This window comes from Athene noctua, chromosome 11, assembly GCF_965140245.1.
Source record: "Athene noctua chromosome 11, bAthNoc1.hap1.1, whole genome shotgun sequence".
NCBI classification, from domain to species: Eukaryota; Metazoa; Chordata; class Aves; order Strigiformes; family Strigidae; genus Athene; species Athene noctua.
Genome location: NC_134047.1, coordinates 12,536,819 through 12,546,704, shown reverse-complemented (window position 1 = coordinate 12,546,704; position 9,886 = coordinate 12,536,819).

Here is a 9,886-nt window from a genome sequence, read left to right as displayed (position 1 = left end):
GAATAAATTTCCATTTTTATGCTGGCCAATTTCAGGTAAGGTTTTTTTACCCTTTTATTAATGTTTCTCAGCTCTTAGCAGTCATCTCTTTTCATAGTCAATAGAAGCCACAGCAGTGTTTCTTGCCATTACAACATTGTGTGTATTTCACACTAACATTAGGCTCTGTAGAGGAAGAAAAGGAAGTGGGAAAGTTACAGCACCAAAATGTGTAGAGGTAGTTATTTTGGACTGGATTATTAATATCCTAAAGCAATTTGCCATTTCCTTGTAATACTAGTCTGCACTGAAGATCAGATAGCACACTTTAAAACAATGAGTATCGGAGACAGGCCTATAACAAAATAAAAATACGATAAAAAATGGAAAGTAAAACTGCTGAGAGATATTACAGTTTTAATGTTTGCACTGAATTGAAAATGCCAAACATTAGTGATAAAAGGCAAAGTAAATATTATAACTTCTGTGGACTCGGTCCCGTCATGTGTTCTGGAAATATGGATATTGTTTTAAAATAAATTAATTATGATGGTACTCCTTTAAACACTGGCAACAACAATCCTCTATCTTATGGGAGAGGTTGACTTGGGGGTGAAAGGCACCGTTCTCACACCAGGGCAGACAAGGAGAGGGTGTCTGTGTGTGATATTTACATGCTGATGTTGCTAATAGTCACTTTTAATTATGAAGATAAAAGCTGTTGAGATGATTGTGGACAGCAAATTTCAAATTTAAATGCACTCAGACAGATTGCCCAGAGAGGTCATGGCACCTCTGTCCTTACCAATATTCGAAACCCAATTGGGCCCAGTCCTGAGCAGCCTGCTCTGGTTGACTGTGCTGTGGGCAGGAGGTTGCACTGCCCAATCCCCAGAGGTCCGCAGATGCTGTGCTTCTGTGAAGTGAAAGGTTGGAGGCATTGCTTAATCACATAATCACAAAAAAAAGTTTAAGGAGCTAGTCTGTAACCAAACTTGGCCTGTGGTGCTAGAGGACGAGGAGACTTTGAAACACACTGGGGTCTGTGGAGGATGAATATATGGATCTTGCATGCCAGCAGTGCCTGCTGAGCAGGAGCTTGCAGTGTGCAAGGCATAAAGCATATCATTAATTAATAGAATCATCTGGTTCAGTGGAATAAAAGCGAATACGTCCTTCTGAAAAATTTGTCATAAGGGATCTGAAAATAGCTTGTTTAAAAAAATATCACAAACACACAGAGCATATGGTCTGAGGGCTCTTGTTAATACCTGACTTTTGCAGACTCCCATATCTGTGGTAATTTGCACCTAAGTATCTGTAGGCAAAATTCTGACCTAGGACCAAAAAAAAACAACCTAAGTATCCAAGACCTAGTGACCTGAGTAATATCAACAGATGGAATCCAGCTGCTCACATGAAATAGGCCCATGAGAGCTGTCATTATAGCATCCCATGAGTGAATTTGCCCAGTAGCTGCCCCAAAGAAAATTCAAATATTGTACATGGGTACCCTTTGCCTATTTCATCTCCCCTCCTCTGCAGACCGGAGGGATGCCAAGTTCTGCTGAGTCAGAGGCCATTGCTAGTCACCATGAACGTGTCAGGGGTGCTTGCTTTTGCCTTTTGTTGATAAGGCAAAGAAGACACTGATGCAGCTGCCTGTTGCTGACAGTACAAATTCAGTGATTATTCAGCCTGTATATTTTTACTAAGGATGACCAAACTGTCGATTCCTTTACAAAGGAGGTGTTTTCACCTTCACAAGTTGCTAATGTGGTTTTGGTGCACCAATATTTGTATGTTGACTGTTGAGACCCTAGAGGTGAACAAGACCAACCAACCTCAGAGTGCCCTCATGCTTCTCTTCTTTGTTGCCATTCAGCATCTTTGTTTCCCTGCTCCTTGCACATTAACAACTGCCCAGCCTACATGTTTCTTATGCAGTTACACCTAAACTGCCAATGAATTATGAAGAAAAAGAACATGCATGGATTACCGGTGTCTTCAGGGCCATATATATTCATCATCTGGGATATAATATGCTGTCCTAATGGTAAAGAAGTAATTTTAAAAACTACCATCTCTCTTGGCTTTTCTGTTCTAATGGCAAAACAGTGCTGTGGCTGACCTGTAGCATATGATGTTTTTAACAGAAGTCATCATAGTATTTCATGGCTAGCCCTTTAACAAGTGCTTTTTACAACCATTTCTGATTTTTAATATGGTAAATCCTGTGTAGCAGGCATGGCTTGATGTAGAAGGCATGGTGGAGGGACTAGGAAATCTAGCAAAACTCTGTTTTGCTTTCCTGTAACCACAGCCCAGAACAGAGCTGATGTACCTGGTACACAGAATTATCCTGGACTGGCCATTGGTCATGAACACCGTGCAGAGCGCTGTGTAAGTGAAGCACTCATTATTCTGATTTATAATGAGACAGAGGATGAGAAACTTAGGGCATGCCTGTGCTACAGTAAGAAGTATGATCTCATGTAAAAATGCCCAGTAGGGCTTTAGACTACCTACTTGGGATACTGATTGCAAAATAGGTGCAGGAGGAAAGAAGTTGTATCAGGCTATACCAGACTCCATGGGCCAGTCTTAGGGCTAAAAAAGGCAACTGATTTGGGTGTTAGAGCCAGTGGGAGCATAAGCAGATTAGTGCAGTAATGCAAGGTATTGAATAGTAGCAGATCCAAAGTGACCTGATTTACAGAGATATGGATTGTGCTAGGGAGATGAAGTGCATTTTCCCAGTTCAAGAAAAGTCAGTAACAGAATATGATTTACAATGCTGCCCACTGTGCTCCTCATCCTGTTCTCTGCTGACAGGACATCTTTCCATTGTTTATAATTTCTCTCTGTGTACATGAGGAATTCCATGTTTGAGGGTGTTTGAAAGCCAGAATCAATTCTGATCTGTCTTTTTCAGCATGCTGAAGTAAAACCCCAGATCTAAACAACCCCATATTTTGTCATATCCAAATTTTAATGCCTGAAACCATGTGTATTTGTTAACTACAACATATTAACAACTGTTTAATTGTAAGCATCCCTTCTGCTGTCAATGCATTCCTAGTGTGAAGGAAACCAGGGGCATCAGAGTGCTGCCAAAGCTTTAAGCATACTGCTTCCCAGCCAAGAGCATTAAAGCTTGTTACATAAAAAGCTATTGTTGTGCCTTCTCTCCATGCTTCATCTCTGCCTGTCTGTAGTTCAAAAGAGTTGGTGGGTAATTGTACTCAATCAAGTATGCATTTAAGACTTCAATTACTTCTTTTAGGTAAAGCCCCCTCATTCTGTACTTCACAGTCACTGAAAAACAATAGAGAACTGAAGATATAAAATTTAGTCCTTGAAAATGTGCTTTGCAGTCCTAGTTAACTATCTTATTGTCCAAGTCTTTTTAATCCTTTCAAATTGCAGAAGAAACAGTAGAGTTAATGAGTATAATTTATCAAAAAGATAACAAAGCATTAGGTGTGGAGCTGGCCATTGACCTGTATGTACTGCAACTTCAACATCCAGCAAAACCAGAAAAGTGGTTGGGATACAGGTTAAATATCAGGTGCCTTTGGTGAAGTAATCCAATTTAACATTAAACCATTTAGGTTTAGTCCAAGCCACATTACCTCGTATTTGGGTGGGCACATGCAGACAGTGCCTCTAGCTCAGCTGAAAGGTGGCAGCTTGCTAAACTACTATAACTTGGTGGTGTTGCTGAGCCTGCTGTAATTTGGACCAAGCCTCTCATCATAGACGTTCAGTCCTCGCTTAAAATAATCTGAGCGTTAAGGCCCTACCACTGATTACACAGACAGACTGTGCAGTGGAGAGTGTTGAGACCCAGCCACGCAGGCAAACTGCGGCAGAGGAGCATCGTAGGGAGCATCACATGTTAGAAGCCTAATTGCATCCTGCCTGGAGCAGCAGCAGACACTGTTCAGTGACATGAAGTGGGGAAAGCAGTACCCCTGGGTCTTCTGCCCTAACAGCCCCTTTCCCTCCCCACTCACCTGTCCACAGGTCAGAGGTCTTTGTGTTTGTCATCTACTGTGAACCGAACTTCTCCCTAAACCACTAAGTTACCCTCTTCTGATCAAAGTTGCCACTGGCGACAATAGCCTCTACAAACTGATTGCAGTGAATGAAATTTGCTGTACTTTTTCCAAAGAAACTTCATCTTGACAGAAGAAATTGAAGCACAAGCAATGCTGTTGGCCATGTGAAATTGAGTCTGTCTCTGTTTTTCTATGGCATATCATAATGCTTTGACGGTTCTGTGCAGCCACCTGAAAACGTTCAGCAAGATCAGCTTCAGCATTTGGTTTCTCTCCCTGATTCATTAAAGAAGAAAACCTGCCCTGGCTCACTCAGATGGCTGAGGCTGTTTGGATCATGACAGTGTGCAGGCATAAGATGCTCCAGAGCATTGTTACCATGATAACATATGGGGGATTGTGTTAGTGTTAGGGATTATTTTTATTTATTTACCAGTACCACATAAGAATGTGAGCGTATTTGCTGTATTAGTTGTGCTTGTTACAAAGAATTCTATGCTCATTGTGATAAACCTGAAGCAATCTTTTTAAATAACAGACTGGACCTGCATTTAGGAAGGGGAGAATCCATTGTAAGCATTTCAATTGTTCAGGCATTGAAGAGAGATAAAAAACATTGCTATTCATTACGGTGGTTAAGTTTTACAGCACATAGCTGCTTTCTTTGGTTGGGATTTTTCATCCTGATGATATAAGCTTCCTTTTTAAGCAAAATTTCTCTCTAGCCCAACATATCCCTTTTGGGAGATCTCATCCCCTTGTCTGGTTGGTAATGTGATTGCAGATGTTTGCTTTTTTAAACAGATTACTAAGGTGGCTGAATGTGATATTGAGATTTAGCAGTTGTTTTAGCACTTGTGTTCCTGCAGATCTGGGATGAGAATTTTAGTTTAATCACTGCAAGTTAGAGTTATGAGGTTCAGATGAAATAACAAGTATTTGCAATTATGTGGCTGGGGCCTCTTGAGAGATCTAAAATACACCTCAGACTATTTGGTAAACATGCTTTCTAGTTCCTTACTTGCCTTTGCAGGATGCTTCTCTAAAGGAGCTCGGATGCTTTAACAGTGTTTGCTGGCCCCAAGAGCTGATGATTTATGCAGGCATGAGGGGGAATCTGTAACATTTCCAGGCCCTGCTGTCCAGTGCAGGTTTCAGAAATAATCTGATCTTTGGGTTGAAGTTTTTCCAGGCAAGTTTCCTCATTTTTTCCTCTTTTTCTTATGCACATGACATAGTGGTTGTAACAGAACTTCTGTTGTATAGAGGTGGCAAGGTCAGATTCTGTGTACCTTGGCCTTGTCGTTATGCTGCAAGTGACATACTAGGAGTTGTTCTTGTGATGTCAGAACAAGCTTGTATCCTACTGTGGAGAGAGCCAAGAAATGCAGAGACGCTTAAAATCTTCACTGTGGAAGATTTGCAGGAGCTCTTACTAGAGGGATGTAAAATTATTTTACTTTAAGATGTTAGTAAGTTTAACTGCCTGCCACCATTCATGGATGGAGATGTGCCCATTTGCTTGAATAGAGAGTAGATAGATCAAAAAAACCCCTTGTCTTGAATCATTTAGATAGTAGTAGAAGCAGATACTAGTTTGTCAAACTTCATTTTGGCATTTGCTCCTGTTGCACTACGCAAACAAAGAATATGTCGTTTACATATGATGAGGACGGAGATCCATCAAATTAGATTGTCTGAAAAGTGATTTAATTTAGAGCACTGAACAGAAAGTTCATTACTTGATGGTAGAGAGTTAGTGTACGAATGCTGTGTGTACACAAACAAGGATGTGATACTCAGGCTGGTAGGTAAGGTGTGGGAGCCCCCAGCTGTGGTGTTCCCTACTTCCCTTTCTCTCCAGAGCTGTTCCTGCTCAGCATGTCATTTGTCTCATAGCAGAGCTTGATACTGCTGGGCCATATTTTTTTTTCATGGAAGCTGTGGTAGATTTCTCCCATTTTCATTTCTGCATTTCTGTTCTCTGTAATATGACTGCAGGGGCTGACTGATTTTGTCTCTTTCCTTTTGCTATATGGAAGGATGCTCTAACCATTAAATTAGATTATACCTGAGCTGAAGTATAAATGTTTAAAAAGAGTGCAAGAGAATGACTTCCCCCACATCTGGAATTAACACCTCTAGAGATCAAGAATGTAAACAACACCCTCAATAAAATTCAAGGCCGTTTTCTTTGTGTAACAACAGTGAAAGTTAAGACCACTCCCTGCTGACCAGTGGAAAAAGAGACAGACCTATAGCTGTGTTTCTTATGTCTGGGAAGGAGTGATGAGCATCCTGTATTCTCCAGGTTGGAAGCTCTATAAGTTGGGAGCTATATGATTCTATTAGCATTTTAGATGAACTCTGGAGCTTTTACAGATTTGCATTCCTGCACACACACACTTGGCACATAAATGCTAAAATACCTTCTATTTTCAGCACCAGAGAGCTAACCTCCGGTAAGCAAAGCACTAGGGAACAGAGGCACCACTTAGAATAGATTAAATTCCAGCCACAAAGAAACATCATTTGGATTTTTCTTGCAGGAGACACTATGCTCTGTTTCTTCAAACCCCAGAGTATGAATAAAACTTAAATTATTGAGGCAAATAGCTTAGGGAGTTTCAAATAAAGATTAGACAATTATATGAATAAGAATAGGTAGAATAAAAAGAGAAGGGCTATCCAGTTGCCTGCATGTGCTTATAAATTCATCATCAGTATACAAGTAAGGTAAAAATCCTGTAAGCATTGCCATCAGGGAGATCTCTGCATGAGCATTTCTATCTCTTCCAGCAGTGACTTTGGGTGTATTTCTAGGTCACTAACTAGAGACATTTTAAAGAGACCTTGTTTTTCAGGAGGTGGTTGTTTTGCTTGTTCTGATTCCAGAACTCAGATTCCTTCATTATGTGAAGAGATGGTGCCTTATATATGAAACAAGAAGTATACTGCTAATCATCTGGGACTGATCTAAGCTCAGAATAGATTGTTCTTACTTTTACGTTTTGAGTTCAGTCTAATATATATAGTAATTATTCCCCAGCACCAGAGGGAAAGGGAACCTGGACTCTTTCAGTCTTAGCACTGTAGAAGTGTTACATGTGCTACAAAATCTGGGGGAAGAGTTTCATCTTCAGGTTTATCTTTAGGCTTACCCGAAGTACTTAACTTAGTGAAATATCAGGCTACTCTTCTGAGGTGGGCAAAGGGTATACAAACCTCTGAGAGCTACTCATGGCAAAAATATCACTTGGATGTCGTAAATCACCTTCTAGAGATTTTTCTGTCTTTTCATGGACTCTAGAAGGAACCAGAGCAGACTGAATATCTAACTGAAAGTGTAGTTCAGCAATGCACAGGCTTTGTTGGCTCTGCTTACTTAAAAGGTTCCCTTTCTCTCGTGCCTAACTTTTTCTTCCCAACTCTGCTTTTATCTCTTAGTTGTGCCAGCCCAGCTCTCTTTGGGACCATGCTGGAATATGTCTTAGTGTCTTTTTAGGATGTTACCCAAATATCCCTGGCATCATATGGTTCTGCTTTCCTCTTCAAAGTGATAGCTTATTTTGAAACAAATTTGTTGCTTTCTGGACACTTCACAGATGTCAGTGGTGTGTCCACTGAGGCTAGTCAGATCCTTATAATGCAAAAACAGTCTCCACCTTGCTAACATGGGGATGCCTTCCCAATAAACAGGGGTTATGTTTCCATTAGTTTATGTCATTGTAGGATTTGTGACACATAGATGAGCAATTTGGGGTCTTTCCAGTAGAAAGAAGCAATGCATATACACACTCAAGTGAGAATGACATTGTTCCCTCTTTGTTTTGTGAAATTACAGTTACTGGGAGGATAAATCCAGAAGATGGCTCTAGATAAATCTTTATCTAAATTATCAACAAAGAGTTTCTCTCATTCTCTCATTTCATAGACCATTGACCAATATTCCCATGCAACCATCTTTTAATAGAAAAGAAAGATTTCCTCCTAGGCAAGGGGAAAATAAATGAAAAGATTATTTGCTTGGACAGATCATCTGGAGCAGGGAAATCAGCGGGGATTGTTTATTCAGCAGAAGAAGCAGGGTAACTGACGACAAAAAATTACTTATAACCCAGAAGATATATCACACCCTGTTTGGCAAAACACTTTTTGTACATATGGGACCTCTTCTTATATTTTTTGTGGTTGTGATACTGAAGTAAATGTGTTTTCCTTTATAATAGCCAACTGTTATTATCACCTAGGGAAACTTCTGCATGTATCAGGGTTGCTGGATGGGTATCTTTGCTCCTGATTTCTTCTGTGATTGAAACTGAGTAGTCATGTATGATTTATCTCTGAACAATAGATGCCAAGTATCTAATTGATGAGTGCATCCTGTAGCAGTGAGACTGCCTTTCACCAGCTGTGGGGTACCTGTGACAGGTACTGCTGGAATTTTCCCTTTCCTTTAAAATCTTTTTAGTGCTCCTTGTCACAACAAGCTGTTGTGGCTGCTTAGCTTAGCAGTGCATTGACATTTTTCTCCAGAACAAGCGTAGAGGAAAAGTGTAATATATGGTTAAATGAAATAATTTCCAGCAGCACCTGTAGAAATGATCACTGAGCATGTATGGGATTTTCATGGATGAGATATGATCAGCCTCAGGTGAGGTCTACAGAAGGTGCTCTACAGTCTTCTGTGATAGCTACTGTAAATATAGCCACATAAACCCAGCAGTCCATACTGTTAGGCAGCAACTGGTGCGATCTTACTGCTATCTACATCCCCATCATTTTGCAAATGAGAGGGTCTGTATAACCTATCTTCAGTTTTACTATGACATCCTTCAACACTGGACCTGAGCAGAAATGAATCATTTCATTCTCCATCATAGTTAAGTCCCTTCCAGGCTTGTACTAGGGTGACATTAAAAAAGAATTTTAAACAAAAACATGCCACAAACTGTTTGGGCAGGAAGGTGACAGATGCAGAACAGTGAGTAAGTGGGTATAGAGGCAGACTGTCTCTAGTTGACATTTGGCTATGACACCGAGATTCAAATTAATCTCGAAAGTTCTGTGACTTCTTTAAAGGGAGTTTTATAGGATCTGGTTTTGCATTTCTTCTTGTGTTGGTTCATTAAGCCACTGAATATCTCTTGTTGGCCCCCAGGAGCTACTGGAACATGTCTGTGGTGCTTTGTGGTTCAGTAATAGAATATGATTTTAAAATATTTTCATTTTAAAGTATATTTGTACAGAACAAGAGGGTGCATCCATGTTAAGTGATACAGGGATTTTCACTTGGGCACAAAGTTGGAATTGCAGCATCAATTGACTGACTCTTTTGAAATTGGTGGGATATCCAGAAGGATAAAGGGACATGTGTCCAGTCTAGTAACTGGAAAAAACTGAGGGAGCAGGGCTGCCTCTCTTCACTCATGTTTCAGGGAGACTGTGCAGGTAGAGTGGGAGGGAAACCAGGTTGGAGAAGCAAGAGGAATGGAGGCAAAACCCCAGAGATGTAACGCAGCAGAGACCAGTAATCCCCTGGGGCGAATAAAGAAAGCCAAAGGATATAAGACTAGTATCACAGTGCAGTAATACAGTTATTTTATATTTCTGGGATTATCTAGTATGCCAAAGATTTAGAATTGCAAGGATTTCTTGCAACAATATCTGCATATAAGAAGATAATTTTATCCTGCAATTTTAGAAATGTATGTTTAGAAAGGTATGTATGTCATTCGTGAGTAGCTAAAGAGCCAGTCTGTGAACTGAGGAATGAGTCTGTTCTCTTCAGTGAAAACATACAGTTATCAGGAACAACAATAAATCCATAATATCAGTTGCAT